This window comes from Taudactylus pleione, unplaced genomic scaffold (genome assembly GCF_031769625.1).
Source record: "Taudactylus pleione unplaced genomic scaffold, aTauple2 ptg000203l, whole genome shotgun sequence".
NCBI lineage: Eukaryota > Metazoa > Chordata > Amphibia > Anura > Myobatrachidae > Taudactylus > Taudactylus pleione.
Window position 1 is genome coordinate 3,457,501 of NW_028284605.1, and position 21,552 is coordinate 3,479,052.

General features: G+C 45.7%; 1 protein-coding gene and 1 non-coding gene across 5 annotated transcripts in view; both read left to right on the forward strand.

Annotated features, from left to right (window-relative positions):
• ANKRD13B (ankyrin repeat domain 13B) overlaps positions 1-21,552 on the forward strand; it is a 249,230-nt gene that overhangs the window by 24,442 nt on the left and 203,236 nt on the right. The gene's annotated exons all lie outside the window — the stretch shown is intronic.
• On the forward strand, positions 14,598-14,761 carry LOC148518043 (U1 spliceosomal RNA). Its single transcript, XR_015879233.1, has one exon. It is a non-coding gene; the product is annotated as a U1 spliceosomal RNA (small nuclear RNA).

The window sequence follows — 21,552 nt, forward strand, 5'->3', positions numbered from 1 at the left end:
TGTCATAGGTAAAGGGCCGGCTGGCTTGTCCATTAAAGGGTGCTGTAATCCCCAAAGGGCACTCCAAACTAAATAAAAAAATATTTTCTGTGTTTGTGAATTGTGTGCACTGTGGCTGCATGTGCATCAACAAAGGAGCAGCGCCAAGCGTGCGCCTGTGTCCCATAAGTAAAGGGCCGGCTGGCTCATTTCTTAAAGGGTGGTGTATCCCACAAAGTGCACTAGTCTCCAACAAAAATAAAAAATTATTCTCTGTGTTTGTGTGCGCCTTAGCCGCACGTATATATCAATATAACATAAATGGAGGACCAAACTTTCTCCGATAAAAATAAAATAGGGAAAGATCAAGAACCACTTCCTCCTAGTGCTGTTGCTGCTGCTGGGAGTTGTTCATCATCCCAGAGAGGAAGTAGGAACACCACTACTTTTACTAAACAATTGACCCTCCAACAGTCCTTAGCGAGGAGGATGAAGTACGACAGCAGTCATCCTGAAGTAAAACGTATAACTGAGGCCTTGACTGCTATGTTGGTGTTAGACGTGCGTCCGGTATCCGCCATTAGTGCAGTGGGATTTAGACAATTGATGGAGGTAGTGTGTCCCCGGTTCCAAATCCCGTCTAGATTCCACCTGCATCCTCAAAGCAGCAGCGACAAGCATGCGTCTGTCTGTTAAAGGGTGGTGTAACCCTCAAAGTGCGCTCCACAAACTATAAAAAAATTCTTCTTTTTTTTCTGTCTTTGTGAATTGTGGGGGCTGTAGCCGCACCTGCATCCTCAAAGCAGCAGCGCCAAGCGTGCGTCTGTCTGTTAAAGGGTGGTGTAACCTTCAAAGTGTGCTCCACAAACAATAAAAAAATTTTTTTTTTTTCTGTATTTGTGAATTGTGTGGGCTGTAGCCACACCTGCATCCTCAAAGCAGCAGCAACAAGCGTGCGTCTGTCTGTTAAAGAGTGGTGTAACCGTCAAAGTGCGCTCCACAAAAAATAAAAAATTCTTTTTTTTCTGTCTTTGTGAATTGTGTGGGCTGTCGCTGCATGTGCATCAACAAAGGAGCAGCGCCAAGCGTGCGCCTGTGTCCCATAAGTCTGTTAAAGGGTGGTGTAACTCCCAAAGTGCTCCAAAAAATAAAAAACTATTTTTTTTCTGTGTTTGTGACTTGTGTGCGATGTAGCCGCACGTGCATCAACACAGTAGCAGCGCCAAGCGTGCACCTGTGTCATAAGTCAAGGGCCGGTTTGGAAATCTGGTCCGGACTGAAGGACGTGCCAACAATTTCTGACAAGTCTACTGTCCCTGCATATGATACTGTCCTCAAAGCAGCAGCGACAAGCGTGCGTCTGTCTGTTAAGGGGTGGTGTTACCCCCAAAGTGCGCTCCAACAAAATAAATTAATCTTCTTTTTTTCTGTATTTGTGTGTGAAATGTATGCGCAGTAGCCGCACCTGCATCCTCAAAGCAGCAGCGCCAAGTGTGCGTCTGTCTGTTAAAGGGTGGTGTAAATCCCAAAGCGCGCTCCAACCAAAATAAAATAATATTTTTTTCTGTGTTTGTGTGTGAAATGTATGCGCAGTAGCCGCACCTGCATTCTCAATGCAGCAGCGACAAGCGTGTGTCTGTCTGTTAAAGGGTGGTGTAACCCTCAAAGTGCGCTCCACAAAAAGTAAAAAATTCTTTTTTTTTCTGTCTTTGTGAATTGTGTGGGCTGTAGCCGCACCTGCATCCTCAAAGCAGCAGCGACAAGCGTGCGTCTGTCTGTTAAAGGGTGGTGTATCCCTCAAAGTGCGCTCCACAAACAATAAAAAAATTCTTCTTTTTTTTCTGTCTTTGTGAATTGTGTGGGCTGTAGCCGCACCTGCATCCTCAAAGCAGCAGCGCCAAGCATGCGTCTGTCTGTTAAAGGGTGGTGTAACCCTCAAAGTGCGCTCCACAAACAATAAAAAAATTCTTTTTTTTTCTGTCTTTGTGAATTGTGTGGGCTGTAGCCGCACCTGCATCCTCAAAGCAGCAATGACAAGCATGCGTCTGTCTGTTAAAGGATCACATCGGTGACTGCATCCAAGTAGGCATGTCAGACAGTCCGTACCTGTACTGGCAGGAAAAAGAGGCAATTTGGAGGCCCCTGTACAAACTGGCTCTATTTTACCTGAGTTGCCCCCCCTCCAGTGTGTACTCCGAAAGATTGTTTAGTGCAGCCGGGAACCTTGTCAGCGAAAGGTGTAGGAGAAGTGGAGAAGATGATGTGGAGAAGATGATGTGGAGAAGATGATGTTCATAAAAATGAATTATCAACTCTTCCAGGGAGACCAGCCTCCAGAACGTACAGAGGGACCTGTGGTTGTGGATTCCAGCGGTGACGAATTAATACTCTGTGAGGATGAGGATGTACACAACACTGAAGAGGGTGAGGAATCGGTGGATGAGGAGGATGAGGACGACATCTTGCCTCCGTAGAGCCAGTTTGTGCAGGGCCAGATTAATTGCCAGCTTGTTTTGTGGGGGCCAAAACGAACCAATCATTTCAGTCACAGTCATGTGGCAGACCCTGGCGCTGAAATGATTGGTTTGTTAAAGTGTGCATGTCCTGTTTATACAACATAAGGGTGGGTGGGAGGGCCCGAGGACTATTCCATCTTGCACCTCTTTTTTTTCTTTGCATTATGTACTGTTTGGGGCGTAGTTTTTCAAACTGACAACCTGTCTGCCACTGCAGTATCACTCCTAGATGGACCATGTGTTTGTGCCGCCCACTCGTGTCGCTTAGCATAAGTCATCCAGCTACCTCGGTGCAACCTTTTGGACATAAAAACACTATTGTGAGGTGTTCAGAATAGACTGGAAATGAGTGGAAATTAAGGTTATTGAGTTAATAATAGCATAGGAGCAGAAAAACCCACAAATTTTGTGATTTGAGCTATTTTTATGCTTTTTAAAAAAAAAATACAGATCCAAAACACAAAACCCAGAACCCAAAACACGGAAGGGTGGTTTTGGCAAAACCAATCCAGATCCAAAACATGAAGAAAGATCCAGATCCAAAACCAAAACACAAAACACGAAAAGTGGCCGGTGCACACCCCTAATATATATATATATATATATATATATATATTATAATTATGTGTATATATATATATATATATATATATATATAAAATCTCAACTTCTATCGATAGGGGCCCCCACACGTTTGTTGCCCAGGGGCCCTCGCAGACCTTAATCCGGTCCTGCATCCTAGGATGAAAATCAATACATCCCATCAAATGACGCGATGAAAGAGACAAGGGAGATGTTTTTTTCTTGTAAAAACAAGTTGTGAAACACATTATCACTAATATAAATTCTGTGTGGAACTATCCCTATCTTATTTCCACTGTGTGTAGGTGACCAGTAAACTCTATGGCAGTGGTCTCCAACTTTAATTGAGGTGTGAGCTACTTTACAAAAATTAAACCTCATGTAAAGCTACGAAAATTGCAGAAAAACAAATCCAGGACTTTTATATGCTTTTTAACACAGATGTAAGACACTTTCAATACTAGTATATCTGGTTTATTTTCATTATATATGTACCTGCACAATTAGCGCCATACTTATCTCTATTGTTTTTGTGTTATCCTATTTGGAAGTGGTAAAAATCCAGTTGAATGACAGACAGCTTTTTGTGTTTTCTCTGCGCAGTCTTGTGATTCATTCGAAGTGGCGCAAAAGATATAGGCAGGGCTGCTGATTTTCCGACAGGGCTGGGTCACTCCGTAGCGTAGACACCGTGGGTAGAACCACGGGAAAGCATGTCAGGTGATTGCTGTAGAGGCTGCAGCAATCACCTGACATGCTCCCCTGGGCTCCACTAATGGCGTTGATGCCACGGGGGAGCACACGTCAGAGGTCAATTCCTCCTAGTTGACTTGGCGGTACTGTAGCTAGGTGAGCTACCAAAATTAAGACTGCAAGCTACCGGAAAGCTGTGGGCAAATTTTTCTATGAAGTGTAACAGAAGCTGTGAAACTGGGCACTCTGTTCTACTTTGTCCTCTTATGACACATGGTGAAGAATCAGATTTCATCATAGTAGCACGGCTCAGCTGGCACAAAGAGCCAAACAGTTAAAAGGATATGCAATTTCATTACAGGTAGCACTGCTCAGCTGGCACAAAGAGCCAAACAGTTAAAAGGATGTACAATTTTTTGGGAGGAAGTTGTAGAGCTGGTGTGTTTCCTTCTTAAGTATGTTGCTGAACCTGTCAGTCTGTACACAGACACACAATGCACACCCGAAAAAAACATATTTGCACACACAGCCTCATATACACATTAAAGTCATAGGTGCACAAAGCATTGCCTATCCTTTCCTATTTTTTTCAAGTAACTTTTTAAAACAAAAGAAATCTTTAGAAGTTGCACTGTAAGTGTCACTTCATAGCATAGCTCACATTTCTTATTTGGGAATTAGTACAAGTTCCGTTTCGGTGGTGTGCTTGAAAAGGGGTGTGGTCGGCGGAAACCATCAATGGTCAGCGCTGTCTTGGGTCATGTGAATGTGCAGACCAATCAAGGAAGGGACGGGGCAAAGTAGCACAATAGGGGCTTAAGCACTGTTTGCTGGGGTGGGGATATTCCTGCATCACTGCAATCAGTGGCCATCAACGGTTGTTAGCCACTGATGGTCGGTGGCCATCCCTACAGTAGAATTGAGACATATTTTCCAGCCTTCTGACCAGATTGGCGCACAGCTCTTCTGATCGTGAGGGAGGGGCAGAGGACTGCCATGCCTAAACAGGGACAATTGGAAGGTATTTCATGTCACTAACTTTTTAATATCACCCATTTCAATGAAATCAACTTTTTAGCATTTAGCCTAATATTCTGCTGAATTTAGCCTAGTCTGTGACCAAAATAAATCATGACAATGAGCAGACAAAGGGGCTGTCTTTATTGCATTTTAGTATTTGTGAAGATTTTTATTACATTTGTTAGACTGCATTTTTACTGTAGCTTTCTCCTTCAGGGTCCATAGGGGGTCCACAGGGTTGACCTTGGGGGTATAGGTTGGGAACCAAATCCGGGCACCATGCAGTTAAAGCTTTTAGCTCCCAGGATGCACTTGGGTCCACTCTCCCTATAACCCCACCCCCAGCCAGAGGCACCTCAGTTTAAGTTGGTGCCCGGCCGCAGTCGGGTCACCGTTTAGTGCAGTGGGGAGCTGATTAACAGCCCCTAAGCTATATATTTTTTCAAAGAACAGAGTTTTTTTTATTTTTACTTTGGACTTTTAGAGCGGCAGCGTCGGACTGTCCATAGGACGTCTAAGCTGCCGCTCCATCACCCCACCGGCGCTGAGACGCCAGTACAGATCTGGGGATCTCAGCGGGACCCCAGAGTCTGTACTAGCCGGACTCTGCGGGCGCCCAGGACTGCTGCCGGATTCACGGGGAGCAGGTAAGGCGCGGGTCACCGCTTGCGGTGATCCGCGCATTTAATATGCAGTCCTGTGCCTCCGGTCTCTGGGGACAGACCGGAGGCGCCGGCGGTGGCGGCGGGCCCTCCCATACCCCGTGTGTCCACTAGACCACCAGGGACTTACTGATCGGTGCAGGGAGCCGGCGTCCCGGGGGTTAATAGCCGGCCAGGGGAGGCAGCCTTCCCTGTTACAGCGGCTCCTCCCCTCAGCTCAGCGCGCCTTTCAGTATGTATAGTCTGGCGTCGCTGTAATACCCTATGGCTGCGCTCTGGGAATGCAGAGGTGCGGATACCATCTATAGGGTAGATCTTGTTTGGTCCTGACCTTGACAGGATTGTAGTAACATTGGCAGTATTACTAACGACAAGTTTACCGCCTTCAGCTATGCCCACTACAAGACCTCAGACTAAGTCTGTTAAGTCTTTTTGTCCTCTGGGTCAGCCTAAAGGTCTGTTTCTTCATAGACTGTCGGCCTCTATGAGGGCCGACATATCCAGTACCGAGCAGGCCTGGACTGCTAGCCGATCCTGCTTCTGAACCTACGGATATCTCTTCAGCCTGACGAGACAGGCCTACCACTGGGAGATGGCGATTTTCTCAGTTCGCCCGGTACTAGTGTCAAGTTGCCGCGGCTACGTGGGTAGGAGGGTACGCCCTCTCTTTGCTCAGGCGGACTCTTTCCAGGTGATGGTACGCAGGCCCTTATTCAGACCCGAACAGGGCCTTACAAATCCAGAAAGCTATACAGTTGTTGCGGTAAGCGGAGCTCATTAGGCCATCCCCACTTTCTCAGCGAGGGACTGGTTGTTCTGCTTTCTTTCTGGTGCGGTGGCTGAATGGTCCTCTTTGGCCTATTCTCTGTCTCACTTCCCTGAACCAGTTCCTAAAGCTACCTGGGCTCAGGAGGCAATCCCTAGGCTCCATCATACTATGTTTGGAACCTGGGGACTTTATGGTATCACTAGATATACAGGACGCGTGCCTACGGGTACTTACAGAGACCTTGCCTCAGCATGGACTGAGGTTTGCTGTATCACAGCACTTACAATTTTTCGGGCTCTGCCTGTTGGGACTGTCCTCAGCCCCACAGGGGTTTACCAGCGTTTTGGATTTTCTGACAGTTCTCCTGTTCAGTATATCCCAATGCTCCTGTACCTGGACGGCCTCCTGCTCTTAGCAGGATCGCCGGGGTTCTCTACAGCCAGGTCAGGATGACCGTGGCTTCTTCAGGGTGCAGACGTTTAATCAACGGGGTAAAAGTCCTCCCTGCATCCCTCTCTGGGTATTCTTCACCTAGGAGCCCTGCTGGATTCTCAGAATCTGAGAATTCTTCTGGCGTAAGACGGCATCTCCACTCTTCCATTAGGAGTACATGGATGTCTACGCAGTCCACATATGTCTTTACACTCTGGGATGCATGGTCCACTATTCAGTGTCTGCCTTTGGAAGGGTGGAATGGGCTCAGTTCCATTCCAGGCTTTCCATAATTGGCTTATCTCCAGATGGAACGAGTTTTTCCTGTCGGATCACTGTTCAAACGATGATGCTCTCTCCGGAGGCAAGTCGGTCCCTTTCCAGGTGGCTATGGTCATCTCGTCCAGGGTATTCTTGGCTACGGAAGTGTCTGGTTCGCATCCATTTCAGTGCAGTTGGACGTCTGTCGATTCCACCCTGTCAATTAACTTGTTGGAACTTTCACCTGTCTTGGGCCTTCACTCTGGCATAACTCTTGTTTCCCGGTGAACCTGAAAAAGTTCAGTCCAGCAGGGTCAGGGCAGTGGCTTCCTTTTTAGTAACACTGTTCGTTGGGTGGCAATTACAGGTATGTCACACATTCGGACATAGTCCAAGGGTCTCCTTCCGACCATCTCGGCAGCGTTCATATCAAGTCCTCAGCCGTCACGAAATGCATCCCGGGGACTAGTCTCTTCCCCAAGAGAGGTTTCATCTCCTGGTGAGCAGGGGGCCCCCCTGAGGTGACCCTCCTGGCCTTCTGACTTTATCACACTATGGTGTTACAGTCCAACTCTGGGGATTCTGAAGCAACCTTCAGTGACTCTTTGTCGGTGAAGTGGTCCTTCCAATTTGAGTACCTGTGTTCTCCGGTCTCCCTTCTTCCTCGTGGGAAGTGTTTCAATCGAGACGGAGATGCTTTTTCTGCTGGTGGCTCCTGATTGCCCCAGATGTCAGGGGTACTTGGATTTTCAGAGTCTCTCCATCGATACTCCATTCCTGCTGCTTCACTGCCCGGACCTGTTATCTCAGGGTCCTTGGTTTTGCCTTGGACCTGGGTCGCTTGTCTTTGACTGCGTCCTCTACAGTGGTCTTACGGCTTCCCTGGCTTTGTAATCGTTGGAATGATTAGAGCACATGGATCAGCTTTTGCTGGGACCTACCACAAACTGTGGCAGCCATAATTTTTATGGTATTGTACCTGTCGATACAATCCTCCGGTGTCCAGGATTTCCTGATATTCTGGCATTCCTTCCTGCTGGCTTGGGTTGCACCCTCGGCCTGGCCTTCCTGTCAGTGCGGATCTCTACACTGTCAGTTTGATTAAGATATGGAATTGCTCCGCTCTGGTATCCAGTTCATCCTTTGGAGTGTTTTCTGGATTATTCCTCCATTTGTCCTCCCTAGGGACTCCTTGGGAGTTAGTAGTGGTTCTTCGTTCCCTCCGGGGATGGTCTATGGAACCGCTGGTTGTGATAGCCATTACATGGTCTATTGCTTAGGCTCTCTCTTTCTCTCAGGGTGCTTATATCACCCAGATGAGTGTCGGAATTGGGAGCGTTCTCATGTGGCTCCCTCTTCTGGAGGGCATCATGTCAGGGTGTGAGTTGCTCTCACCCTGTGTTTCTTCTTAGTGATTTTTAGGTTCCATATTATTCCGGAATTTATGGTACGGCCATTCAGTCCCCAGTCCTCTCGGCTGGTGTGTCCTCATTGACTGTGGTCCGGCCTCTGTGGATTTATGTGATCCGTTGAGGTTCCTTACGGAAATCTGACTCCTTATTGGTGGTCTGGGATTTTTGGTTTTAACAGGAAAGGATGGCCGGCCTATAGCCAGATGTTGGCTGGATGGCCTCGTATGTCTTCTTCAGGGGCCTCCCTTGGGTAGGCCTTTCTGTTGTTGATGCTTGTTTTTTCTTGGGCCATGTAACCCTCGTGGGCGGCTCGCTGTGGCGCCTTGGCTGTGTTGCCTTACTAGGTGGCCACGTGGTCTTCTGTCCACACCTTTTTTTAAGGTTCTAGGCATTGGTTTCCTTTGCCTCTCAGGATGCTTCCTTTTTGGCGACAGATTCTCCTCTCAGCACAGGAGCGTCCCCACCCTTGGTTGAACTGCTTTGGGACATCCCCAAGGTCAACCCTGTGGACCCCCTATGGACCCTGAAGTAGAAAACAAGAGATATGGTAAGAACTTACCTTTGTTATCTCTGTTTCTATGAAGTCCATAGGGTCCACAGGGCGCCCGCCCTGACGCACCTGGCTTCATATGGGCTGTGTGGCTGGTCACCGGTTTTCCGTCTTCCATTTCTGTGAGTATGGTTATTGAGTGTTCCAGTTTTCTCTCTCTTTTTCTCTCCTCCGGCCTTTGGCTACTTACAAACTGAGGTGCCTCTGGCTGGGGGTGGGGTTATAGGGAGAGTGGACCCAAGTGCATCCTGGGAGCTAAAAGCTTTAACTGCGTGGTGCCCGGATTTGGTTCCCAACCTATACCCCCAAGGTCAACCCTGTGGACCCTATGGACTTCGTAGAAACAGAGATAACAAAGGTGTTCTTACCATATCTCTTGTTTTCACATTCTGGGCCTGAATCTGGCCTGGATGCTGCTAATAATAATGCACATGCTAGTACAGCCCTTCTCCTGGTGTAGTAGCCTGCTTGTGAATGTGCTAGGACTGAGATGCCCGCTTTCTGCATCTCTGCCCGCTGTAATTCTATAGACGCCACCATTGGCGCACCATTACTCGCACCAGCCCTATGGCTGTGGCTGTGCATCTGAGAATGCAGCCGCTTTTACTGACACACCCATAACACATCCATAACACACCTATAATGCTGGGCATACACTATACAATGATCTGTCAGATATCTGTCCAATCTGGCTGGTTGGAATGAAAACCGGGTAATGTATGGGAGCTATTAACAGTCGATTATATGGTTTTAAACACTGGAAAACAGACAAAAACGATTGTTCAAATTGGTTAAATTTGTTTTATTTAACCAATTTGGCTGAACGTCCATTTTTGTCTGTTTTCCAGTGTTTTTGAACAAATGTTCCCATGCATCACCAGATTTTCATTCCAACCAGCCAGATTGGACAGATATCTGACAGATAATTGTATAGTGCATGCCCAGCATTAGATGGACTTTTTTTGTGTTCTCTGTCCCGATCACAGCAGCATATTTGCGAGTACACCCTGTTATACTCTTGCACCGTAGGTGTTATCAAAATTTTTTGCGTATGCGCAGTTGTAAAAAATCGTTCTATTACGTAAACATCAACATTGCCTGTGACTCCGAATCAGGCCCTTGGTGAGAGAGAGAGCGTTTGGGTTTGCTAATGTAGGGGGGGGGGAGTAAACTGCGTCTCCCTATTGACCACACTTGGCCATACTAAAAGAGTAAATTATAAATACAAACACTAAACAATAAATACAAACACTAAACAATCAGCTTTAATTGAACAAACATGTTTAGCACTTAATTACACAGTAAATAAAATGTTATCTTCCTCATTCTTGTTTTTATTGTAGTGCAAATACAAAAAGAAAAAATAATTGAAAAATACCCATAAAAGCTTAAAACTAAATAACGTTATTGTTTGTGCTACATGTTGGATTATTAATGTCAATAAAACAAACACAGTCCTGATAAACGAATGCTGTTTTTTGTTATGTAGCTTGGTTTTATTTACCAGTGGGTGGCAGTTGTTTAACTGGTGCTTATGGATAATATTTGATTTACTTGACGAATTACATACATGACATTTTTTTTACAGTGACTCTATCTGCACTCACATCTGCAGCGGGCAGCCATCCTTCTTATGTACTGTTTGCACTTTACTCTCACATTTCTCTTGGCTGTCAGTCAGGGAGTAATGAAAGTGAAATGTGCTGGGTAGAATCTTTGCAGGTCCTTTAATCATAATAGGTGAAAAGGGGAATGGTCGCCTCATGTTGCTGCTGAAGTCCTTCTCCTCTCATTCATACACCCGCACCTAGTAGTGGCAGTTGTGCTTGGCTTACGGTCACCAACATACCTCCCAACTCTACAAGCAATGGGACAAAGATAGTTGTGGTTGGAACAAGAGGATAGACCACTGAAGTCAGGACCATCCCCCACTTATATTGGGATAGTTGGAAGGTATGCACTATTGGAAGGAGGGTTATTGAAAAATGTTGCCCATATGTGGATATCTTTTAATAAACATGTCAGATTAAAAAAACTGCTTACACCAGGGGTCGCCATGTATCTCTGTATGTAGTCACATGTCTCAAGGTGCCCACACACATACCGATCTGCCCACGATCAGCCGATGTGTACGATTTCCATTGAAACTCTCCACATCAGCTCAGCACACGATCTCCACACGATCTGCACACGATTTGGTGTCCAATCTTCAAACTATCTCTCCTGCAGTCAGACTTTTTACAGTGCATCGCCTCCTAGATTGTCAGATCTGCCCTCATGCACGACAGATCTGAAGATGCGATGTGCGACCAGCGGGGACGCGCATCGTGAGTTGGGACTCACGATTTACTCAGGATTTGGCCATATTTTACACGATCTGTCGTTCCAATGTGTTGGAATCGGCCAGATTGTGTAAAATTTTGCTATGTGTGTGGGCACCTTCAGGATTGGCTTGATATGGATGTCCAGAGAGATATGGCAAAGGACTCAGCTCAAAGCTGTTTTGGGAGCCAATGGTGGTAGTAGGTGAATGAAGAATTGACATTATAAACATAATGTGCCTGATGCAGATATGGATGGAAATTAGGCATATGTACTCCTGCATTGCGTGCACAGGGCCTGATTCAGAGCCGGACGCTATTTGTGCTCGCTCGTTCAGAAAAAGGGGCCGGCTATTTAAATTGAGCGCTCGCTCTTTGCGGTCTGTTGAAGCCTTTATGTCTGAGCGAGCGAACGAAACATGCACTCGCTATTTTGTAAAGACGCCCCCTGGCCGCTCGCATCCTACGTCATCTCCGCTATTTTATTAGATTAATCGAGTACATCGAAAGGCGTCTGAACTGCTCGCAGTGCTTGTGGTTGGATTTTCCTACCGCAATCATGCGAACAGTTCAGGCTAAGAGACAACCAAGTGACGTGGTCGATGACGCTGCTTTGTTAATTATGCACACCATTAAAACGCCCGTTTTGACCGTTTGGCACGCCTGCGTTCGGATCTCCACTCCCCGTTTTCAAGCACCTTCCCCTGTTACCACCCACAAACGTCTCATCCTGTCACTCAAATTAGCAGGCACTCGCAATTTTGCGAACACACGTTTTCCGACCGCACTGACTGGTTGGCGCATGCGCATTACGACCCATACGCATGCGCAGATGTGCGAACATCGCTCGGAGCGAACGAGCGGCCGCTTACGAGCGGCTCTGAATCAGGCCCACAGAGCACTATGTGTATTCTCTTGCATCTTGAGGTATACCCTCATAGGGGGGCTATGTGCATGCTTGGTTTGCAATTAGTCATCACACTACTGCATCAGTCCATTTATAGGTGCAAAAGATACTCACGGAAACAGGCATATCTCCGCTTACATCCTGCACAGGTCTGTAGACACGCCCTTCCTGAACTTTGCCTCTGTAAAAGTTACTCCTCTTCCGTATTAAATGTAGAAGCGTTCAAAATGCATCTCCTGCGTGCGCACAGTTCCGGAGAAGGCACAGTGCAAAAATACTGAAGATACAGTCTGTAAACAGGTGTACTGTACACTCAACTGAGCATCACACCTATTATATTAAATACTTAAACCAGAGGTTCCCAATCACGGTCCTCAAGACTCCCCAACAGTTCAGGTTTTAGAGATATCCATGGTTGAGCACAGGTGATTTAATTAGTACCAAAGTCAATTTGATATAACCACCTGTGCTTAACCATGGATATCTCTAAAACCTGAACTGTAGGGGAGCCTTGAGGACCGCGTTTGGGAACCTCTGACTTAAACTATATTTGAAAATACCGTATAAATTAATGAACCTTAAGCACACCTTGCTCCTGGGCTTTGAATGATAGGCATTTGCAGTAAAGTAGTTTACAGTCATGAGTATGGTGCGTTCCGTATATTATTATATGTATCCTTTTTTTTTATGTGTGTCATCAGTCTCAAAAAGTAAGGTTAATAAAATATATTCAAATAAATTGGGTAAGAGCTTTTTTTGGAGCAGCACTTTATTTAATCAAACATGTTGATAAAAAGGCGCTGCCTAGCAATATAAAGTAAACAATGCTGGCTGCTAACAGAGGAACACACAGCAAATAGCCATTATCTGGGCTAAAATTATGTTTAGTTTTAAATTCAATTCTGTATGAAGGAGAAGAGAATAAAGGTTCTTTGTTTTATTGATTTCCATTTAGACAAATCGTGGTTTAAAGAGCACGTGTAACTTTAGTAGCTGCTGGTTCGGTTACAGATCAAATGCTACAGTCATATTACATTCCTGAAATGTTGGGGGTCAGAAAAAAGATGCCTCCCCCCCTTCTGAGCCCTTTCAATGTAAAATAGCAGCAGTGGAAATATTGTTAATATTTTTATTAGGATTAAGAATTTTATTTACATTTTTTTTTCTCTTTCATCAGGTTAGCCGATAACCTTCAGGACTGTATATTAATTGAATGACATTTATATTTAGTTTAATTTTATTCCCGGTTAGAATGCTTTATTATTCTAGGAAATGTCAGATGAGAACATTGAAAAGTCGTTACAATTCCTCAGGCTGCAATACCTTCCTGTCTAACACAAGTAATTGGATTAGAAGCGGAGCACATTTTTTCAAGGACATTGTACTATAACTTCATGACACTACAATGAAACAATATACGCTAGAGCAGGCTCAAACTCAAAATACCAACCGGACCGCAAGAAAAAAAAAAGTTTTTTTCTCCTTCATCCACTAGGGGACACTGGAGTCTCAGTACAGTGGGGTTTAGATGTGGTTTAACCGGGAGCTGGCACTTTAAATAATTTGAATGGTAGCTAGCTCCTCCCCCTCTATACTCCCTACAGGTCAGTCTAAATTTTGTGCACAGGGAGCTGGTTCAGCCAAATCTCATGGAAACTTTTATCTTATTATCCATTTCCGTCAGAAGGAAATTATGCGAGACACCTCCTGCAGTGGATCCCTCAGTGTCCCGTCTTTCTAAGAAGACGGTACTCCCTGTGCCAGGAGCAGTTCCCCTAAAAGAATCGTCAGACTCTTCGTCCCACGCTGGTCAGCTGCTGGGTAAACAAGGCTGTAGAAGCATGGGCTACACAGCTTTAGAGGGCCTTAAGACTGCGGTCCAAGCGGAGGAGCTGATTCAATTGGCAGAACTTGCAGAATCAACCACTTTCCTCAGGGAAGCTTCAAAGGGTGGAGGCGCTAAAATCCTTACACAGGGGAGGTTCTGTTCAGATCTGAATTAGGTGGATTTCGCAGGCCACAGGTGGTAAGTCCACTTATCTCCCGTCGGCCGCTCCATCTCACAGGAAACCTGCTGCACGACCGTCCTTTTGGTCCTTTCTTATTCCATGGAGATTCAAAGGTCGTTCCAGAGGAGCTTCTGCTCTTTCCCGTGGATCCAGAGGCCGAGGTAGATCTACTGCATCCTCGTCCCAACAGGACAAGCCTACGGTTAAACACTCTGCATGACACACTCCCATCTCACTTGGGGGACTCCAAGGTGGGAGCTCGTCTTCAGAACTTCAAAGAAGTATGAATCCGGTCTGGCCAGGATGCCTGGGTCCGGGACATCATTACTCTAGGGTTGAAGTTGGATTTCAAGATTCAACCACCTCCTCGCTTTTTCATGACCGGTTTGTCACAGTTTGTGGAAAAACGGGTTGTGATTCAGGGAGCAATAGACATGCTTCTCTTGTCTCGAGTGGTAGTGAATGTCCCAACCCATCAGCGAGGATGCTTACCTGGCAGGGGAGATACCATGATCACAAGGGTGGTTCTCCCTGGGTGAGGCTCATCCATTGCACTCTGGGTGTGCTGACCCCTGCGATTTCTCCAAATGTGGGAAACTCGACTGCATATTTTGTGGTAGTGGGGAACTGTGTTTGCGCTTTCCCCTGAAATCAAGGTTTTTATTCCAGCTTGTTTGTAGTTCCCAAGCCAGACAGTTCGGTGAGACCCATCCTGAACCTGAAGGATCTAAATCCTTATCTGCATGCTTTCGAGTTCAAGATGGAGTCTCTCCAGTCTGTAATAGCAGGCCTCGAGAAGGAAGAGTTTCTCATATCCTTGGATATTAAGGATGACCTCCACATTCCCATCTGGCCTCCTCATCAGGCATTCCTTCGGTTTGCAGTGCAAAACTCTAATTTTCAATTCCAGGCATTACCTTTCGGTCTTTCTTCAGCACCGAGAGTTTTCACGAAGGTCATGGCCGTGATGATGGCCCTGCTTCGGATTCAGGGTGTCACTATCGTCCCGTATTTGGACGATCTTCTTATCAAAGCACCGACAGTAATCAATTGTTGCTAGTTATACACTTAACAGTCTGCTCTTGCAACTCGGTTGGATCCTCAATTTCCAAAAGTCATATCTACAACCAACACAGCGTCTGCCATTCCTGGGGATGATTTTGGACACAGTGGAACAGAGGGTGTTCCCTCCTCAAGACAAGGTCTCCTCCATTCAACACAGGGTGCGAGTGATACTGCGTCATCGCAGAGTGTCAGTACATCTGTGTATTCGCCTTTTGGGGAAAATGGTGGCACCCTCGAAGCCATCCAGTACGAGAGATTTCATGCCCATCCATTTCAATTGGACCTTCTTTCCCAGTGGTCGGGGATCCACCTCTTTCTTCACTAGCGAGTGCTGTTGTCTCCCAGAACTCGAACATCTCTCATTTGGTAGCTGAATTCCTCTCACCTGTTAGCAGGCAAGAGGTTCGCAGTGTGAGAATGGATTCTCCTCACCATGGACGCAAGTCTGAGAGGGTGGGGGGCAGCGACTCTGGGAAGACACTTTCAGGGCCGCTGGACTCAGCGGGAGACAGCACTGCCTTTAAACATTCTCGAATTAAGGGCAGTGTGTTATGCTCTTCAGCTAGCACAGCCTCTGTTGCAGGGTCAGGCAATCAGAGTGCAGTCGGACAATGCCACGGCGATGGCGTATATAAACAGGCAAGGCGGCTCCAAATGTCGGGCCGCCATGAGGAAGGTAAGCCGTATTCTGTTTTGGTCAGAGGATTTACTTACCGATAAATCCCTTTCTCCGATTCCACAGGGGACACTGGACGCCCACCCGGCACTGTTCCACCTGCATAAGTTGTTGTTTTCCAGGTTCAGACGGTTGTTTTTATCCATGGTCTGCTTGGAATGTTGTGTGTTTTTCATAACACCTTTTTGTTTCCTTGTTCATGTATGTTGTAGCTTTTATTCTCCTTTCTCCTTATATTCCACCTCTCCTCGGGCAATAGCGATTTCAGCAATTTTCATTTCAAGGGTAGGCAATTGGGAGGCCGACTATCTCAGTTGACGTTCATCCGGGAGAATGGTCGCTCAATTCAGGTGTTTCAACAGCTGATTCAGCGTTGAGGTCGACCTCAGGCGGATCTCATGACGTCGAGGTTGAACCATCAATTGCCACTTCACTACTCATGAACAAGAGCTCCACAAATAGTGGCAGTGGATACACTGACAACGCCTTGGCAGTTTCAGTACGTGTACCTGTTCCCGCCAATTCCGCTTTTTCCTCGTCTGCTTAAAAAGAATCAAAAGAGAAAGTGTTACTGGTGACTCCAGATTGGCCCAGATGAGCCTGGTACTCAAACCTATGACGTATGTTGATAGACGATCCGTGGCCTCTGCCTCTACAAGACGACCTCCTTCTACATGGTCCGTTTATTTATCAGGACTTAAAGCGGTTTTGTTTGACAATGTGGCTGTTGAAAGGGCCATCCTAAGAAAAAGGGCTATCCCTTCAAGTATAATTCCTACTATGATTCGGGCTCGGAAGGAAGTTACATCAAAGCATTATTATCGTATCTGGAAGACGTACATAGCTTGGTGTGAACGCCGCAGTTCACCTCCGTCAGAATTCAAGGTGTCCCGTCTTATTCTGTTTCTGCAGGCCGGTTTATCAGCAGGCCTTCCTCTAGGATCTTTGAAGGTTCAGGTGTCAGCACTATCCATTTTTTTTCAAAGAAACATAGCATTATTGCCGGATGTCCAGACCTTTCTACAGGGAGTAGTCAGGATACAGCCCCCATTTGTGCCTCCAACGGCCCCATGGGACTTTAATTTAGTCCTTTCCTTTCTTCAGTCTGCTATGTTTGAGCCTTTGCAGATGGTAGAGATTAAGTTTTAACTTGGAAGGTGGTTCTCCTTTTGGCGCTTGCCTCGGCTAGACAGGTATCGGAGTTTGGGGCTCTCTACTGTCGCCCGCTCTACCTCATTTTTCACGAGGATAGGGCTGAGCTTCGTACGCAGATGTCTTTCCTGCCTAAAGTGGTGTCTGCGTTCCACATAAACCAACCAGTTGTGGTTCCGGTGTTTATAGAAGATCCTCTGGCTTCCAAATCATTAGATGTTGTTAAAGCTCTTCGGATCTATGTTGAGAGTACAGCATCTCTCAGGAAATCGGATGTGTTTTTTTTTTTTTCGTTTTGATCTGGCGTGACCAGGGTGGCCCGGCTTCAAAACAAACTATTTTTCGTTGGATTCACTGGACAATCAGACAGGCTTATCTGGTTGCTTCAAGACAGCCGCCTGTTTCTATAAGGCGCATTCAACGCGCCTGGTAGGTCCTTCAGGGGCGGCTGCCCGTTGTGTCTCTTTGACTCATCTTTGTCGAGCGGCCACTTGGTCAGGCAGGCATACTTTTATAAAAGTATACCGTTTTTGACACCTTTGCGGCCTCTGCTTTGCAGTATGACCGTGTTGTTTGGCAGGGTTCTCAGCGCTCTCCCGCCCGGGATGCGAGCTCTGGGACATCCCCACTGTACTGAGACTCCAATGTCCCCTAGTGGATGAAGGAGAAAACAGGATTTTGGTACTTACCGATAAATCCCTTTCTCCGATTCCACAGGGGACACTGGACGCCCACCCAGTGCTGTTCCACCTGCATAAGTTGTTGTTTTCCAGGTTCAGACGGTTGCTTTTATCCATGGTCTGCTTGGAATGTTGTGTGTTTTTCATAACACCTTTTTCTTTCTTTGTTCATGTATGTTGTAGCTTTTATTCTCCTTTCTCCTTATATTCCACCTCTCCTCGGGCACAGTTTCTTTAGACTGACCTGTAGGTGGGTATAGAGGGGGAGGAGCTAGCTACCATTCAAATTATTTAAAGTGCCAGCTCCCGGTTAACCCACATCTATACCCCACTGTACTGAGACTCCAGTGTCCCCTGTGGAATTGGAGAAAGGGATTTATCGGTAAGTACCAAAATCCTGTTATATGCAATTTTGAGAGGTTGCAGTGCCCCCTGTAGTAGTGCCCCTTATGCAATGCCCCTCTGTATTAGAGCCCCTTATGCAATACCCCCTGAAGTTGCGCCCATTATGCGATGCCCCCTGTATTAGATCCCCTTATGCAATTTTACTGTAGTTATGCCCATTGTGCAATGCCCCTGTATTAGTGCCCCTTATGCAATGCTACTGTAGTTGTGCCCATTATGCAATGCCCACTGCATTAGAGCACCTTATGCAAAGCCACTGTAGTTGTGTTTATTATTCAATGCCCCCTGTATAAGAGCCCCTTATGCAATGCCCCCTGTATTAGAGCTCTTTATGCTGTGCCCCCAGTAGTGCCCAATGTGCAGTGCCTCCAGTAGTGCCCATTATGCAGTACCCCCAGTAGTGCCCCTTATGCAGTTTCCCTAGTAATGCCCCTAGTAGTACCCCTTATGCTGTGCCTCCTCCCAGTGCAGAACAGGCCCCACTGTAGTACTTACCTCTCTCTTACTTACCTCTCTTCACGCTGGCCGCTGTGCATTGCTCCAGCGTAGACGCTGCCGCTGACTGCATCTAGATCCAGCAGGCGCAGGCTCCCCTCATCGCGGCAAACTGCATCACTGGGAACGCTGGCCTCTGAAGCGATCAGAGGCTTCTTTAGTCTCTGATAGCTTCAGAGACCAGCGTTCCCAGGTTTAAATAAGGTAAACACTGCCCGATCGGAGCTGAGCTCCGATCATGGCAGGGGTTTGGGCCGCATAATATTTGTATTTGGGCCAACACATATGGGCCGCATGAAAAGTTTATTTGGGCCGCCTGTTTGACATGCCTGTGCTAGAGCCATTCTTTGGTATTATACATACAAAATAACAGTGTGCAGCAAAGAGGTTTTTACATAATGACCATATTATATATATTTACTAGTGTCCCGCCCCAGCTTTGCACATGAGCTATTTTGAATTTACGTTGATAGTCTTTTTTAACCGAGGTCTTATAAGATTGCCTTGTAGACGACATTAGTTTTTTCCTTCTGACGTCAATACAAAAAGATTTTGTCTAGACGTGACCCTCAAAAGGGCCACGTAAAGTTGTCCATGAGAAAAACAGTCTCCAGCCACGTTATTTGTCTGTCCCTGTGCTTTATTGTCATGCCAAAGCAGACTCTTACCGTGAATTGAACTCATTTGAAATTAAGGAATTGTTTTTCACATAAATGAAATAGAAATTGTAAATAATGGGAAAAACTGAAATTTTGTATCAGTAAACAGGGCTTATATCAATTCTTCTGGAGAAACTGGATAATACGTATCAATGTCTACATGGTATAAAATAAAGTCTTATCGTTGTGATGGGTTGGGTATGAAATACCATTGGCTTAAAAACCGTCTATGCGTTCCAGACTTCAGGCTGTAATTGCCTGCAAAGGATTTGCAACAAAGTATTCAAAAGTGAAAGTTAGATTTAGGATTCTTTAGTTTGTCCCATTACTTTTGGCCCCTTAAAAATTGGGAGGCACATATAGAAACCGTTGTAATTCCTAAACCGTTCACCTGATTTGGATGTAATTACCCTCAAATTAAATCTGAAAATCTGCAGTTAAAGCACATCTTGTTTGTTTCATTTCAAAGCCATTGTGGTGGTGAATAGAGGCCAAAATATGAAAATTCTGTCAATGTCCCAACATTTATGCACCTGACTGTATATATATATTGATAATATAAACTATTTAAACTCCTTAATTTTTTCAAGCATTCTTACTTTGCAGCATTGTTTCCACACCTGCCTAAAACTTTTGCACTGTACTGTATATATATATATATATATATATATATATATACAGTACAGTGTTTTGCACTGTACTGTATATATATATATATATATATATATACAGTACAGTGTTTTGCACTGTACTGTATATATATATATATATATATATATATATACAGTACAGTGTTTTGCACTGTACTGTATATATATATATATATATATATATATATATATATACAGTACAGTGCAAAAGTTTTAGGCAGGTGTGGAAACAATGCTGCAAAGTAAGAATGCTTGAAAAAATTAAGGAGTTTAAATAGTTTATATTATCAATTAACAAAATGCAAAGTGAGTGAACAGAAGATAGATCTAAATCAAATCATTTGGTGTGACCACCCTTTGCCTTCAAAACAACATAAATTTTTCTAGGAACACAGTTTTTGAAGGAACTCAGCAGGGAGGTTGTTCCAAAAATCTTGGAGAACTAACCACAGATCTTCTGTGGATGTGGCTTTCTCAAATCCTTCTGTCTCTTCAGGCAATCCCACACAGACTTGATAATGTTGACATCAGAGCTCTGTGGGGGCCATATCATCACTTCCAGGACTCCTTGTTCATCTTTACACTGAAGATAGCTCTTTATGACATTGGCTGTATGTTTGGGATCGTTGTCCTGCTGCCGAATAAATTTGGAGCCAATCAGACGCTTCCCTGATGGTATTGCATGATGGATAAGTACCTGCCTGCATTTCTCAGCAATCAGGACATCATTAGTCCTGACCAAATCCCCAACTCCATTTGCTGAAATGCAGTCCCAAACTTGCAAGGAACCTCCTCCATGATTCATTGTTGCCTGCAGACACTCATTATTGTATCGCTCTTCACCCCTTTGGGAAACAAGCTGCCTTCTGTTACAGCCAAATATTTAACATTTTGACTCATCAATCCAGAGCACATGCTGCCATTTTTCTGCAACCCAGTTCCGATGTTTTTGTGCATAGTTGAGTCGATTTGCCTTGTTTCCACGTCGAAGGTATAGCTTATTGGCCGCAATTCTTCCATGAAGACCACTTCTGGCCAGACTTCTCTGAACAGTAGATGGGTGTACCTGGGTCCCACTGGTTTCTGCCAGTTCTGAGCTGATGGCACTGCTGGACATCTTCCGATTTCGAAGGGAAGTAAGCATGATTGGTCTTTCATCTGATGCACTAAGGCCCTCATTCAGAGCCGCACGTTAACAACAGTACGCTCGTTGCGTTCCGATGTTGACTAACCGCGCATGCGTCGGTGTTACACCGCGCATGCGCGTACGGCAGATTGCGAGCTTTTTTTCTCTCGTTCCTAAAATAGCATACAGGAAGTGACATGTCAAATGTGATTGACAGAACAGGGCGTTTTTGGGTGTTGACGGGGGTGGAGATGACAAAACGCAGGCGTGGCGAAGCGTTTTTGGGGCGTACATACATTAGCAGATGCGAACGTCAAATGTGTTCGGACCGTCTCATACGTCACTGAAACATCCGCTTTCCCTTCAAAATGCTCGCACAGCTTAGGGTCAGGATTACTCGACCACATTGGCGATGGCCTTCTCCTCCGTCCCGGGACTCCACGATGGTGCTGCGATTAATCGTGGCTGGTCAGTAAAGTAATTAGTGTTGGATTGAAATCCGGCTTGGTATGTGTTTGGAAAGCAGTTTTT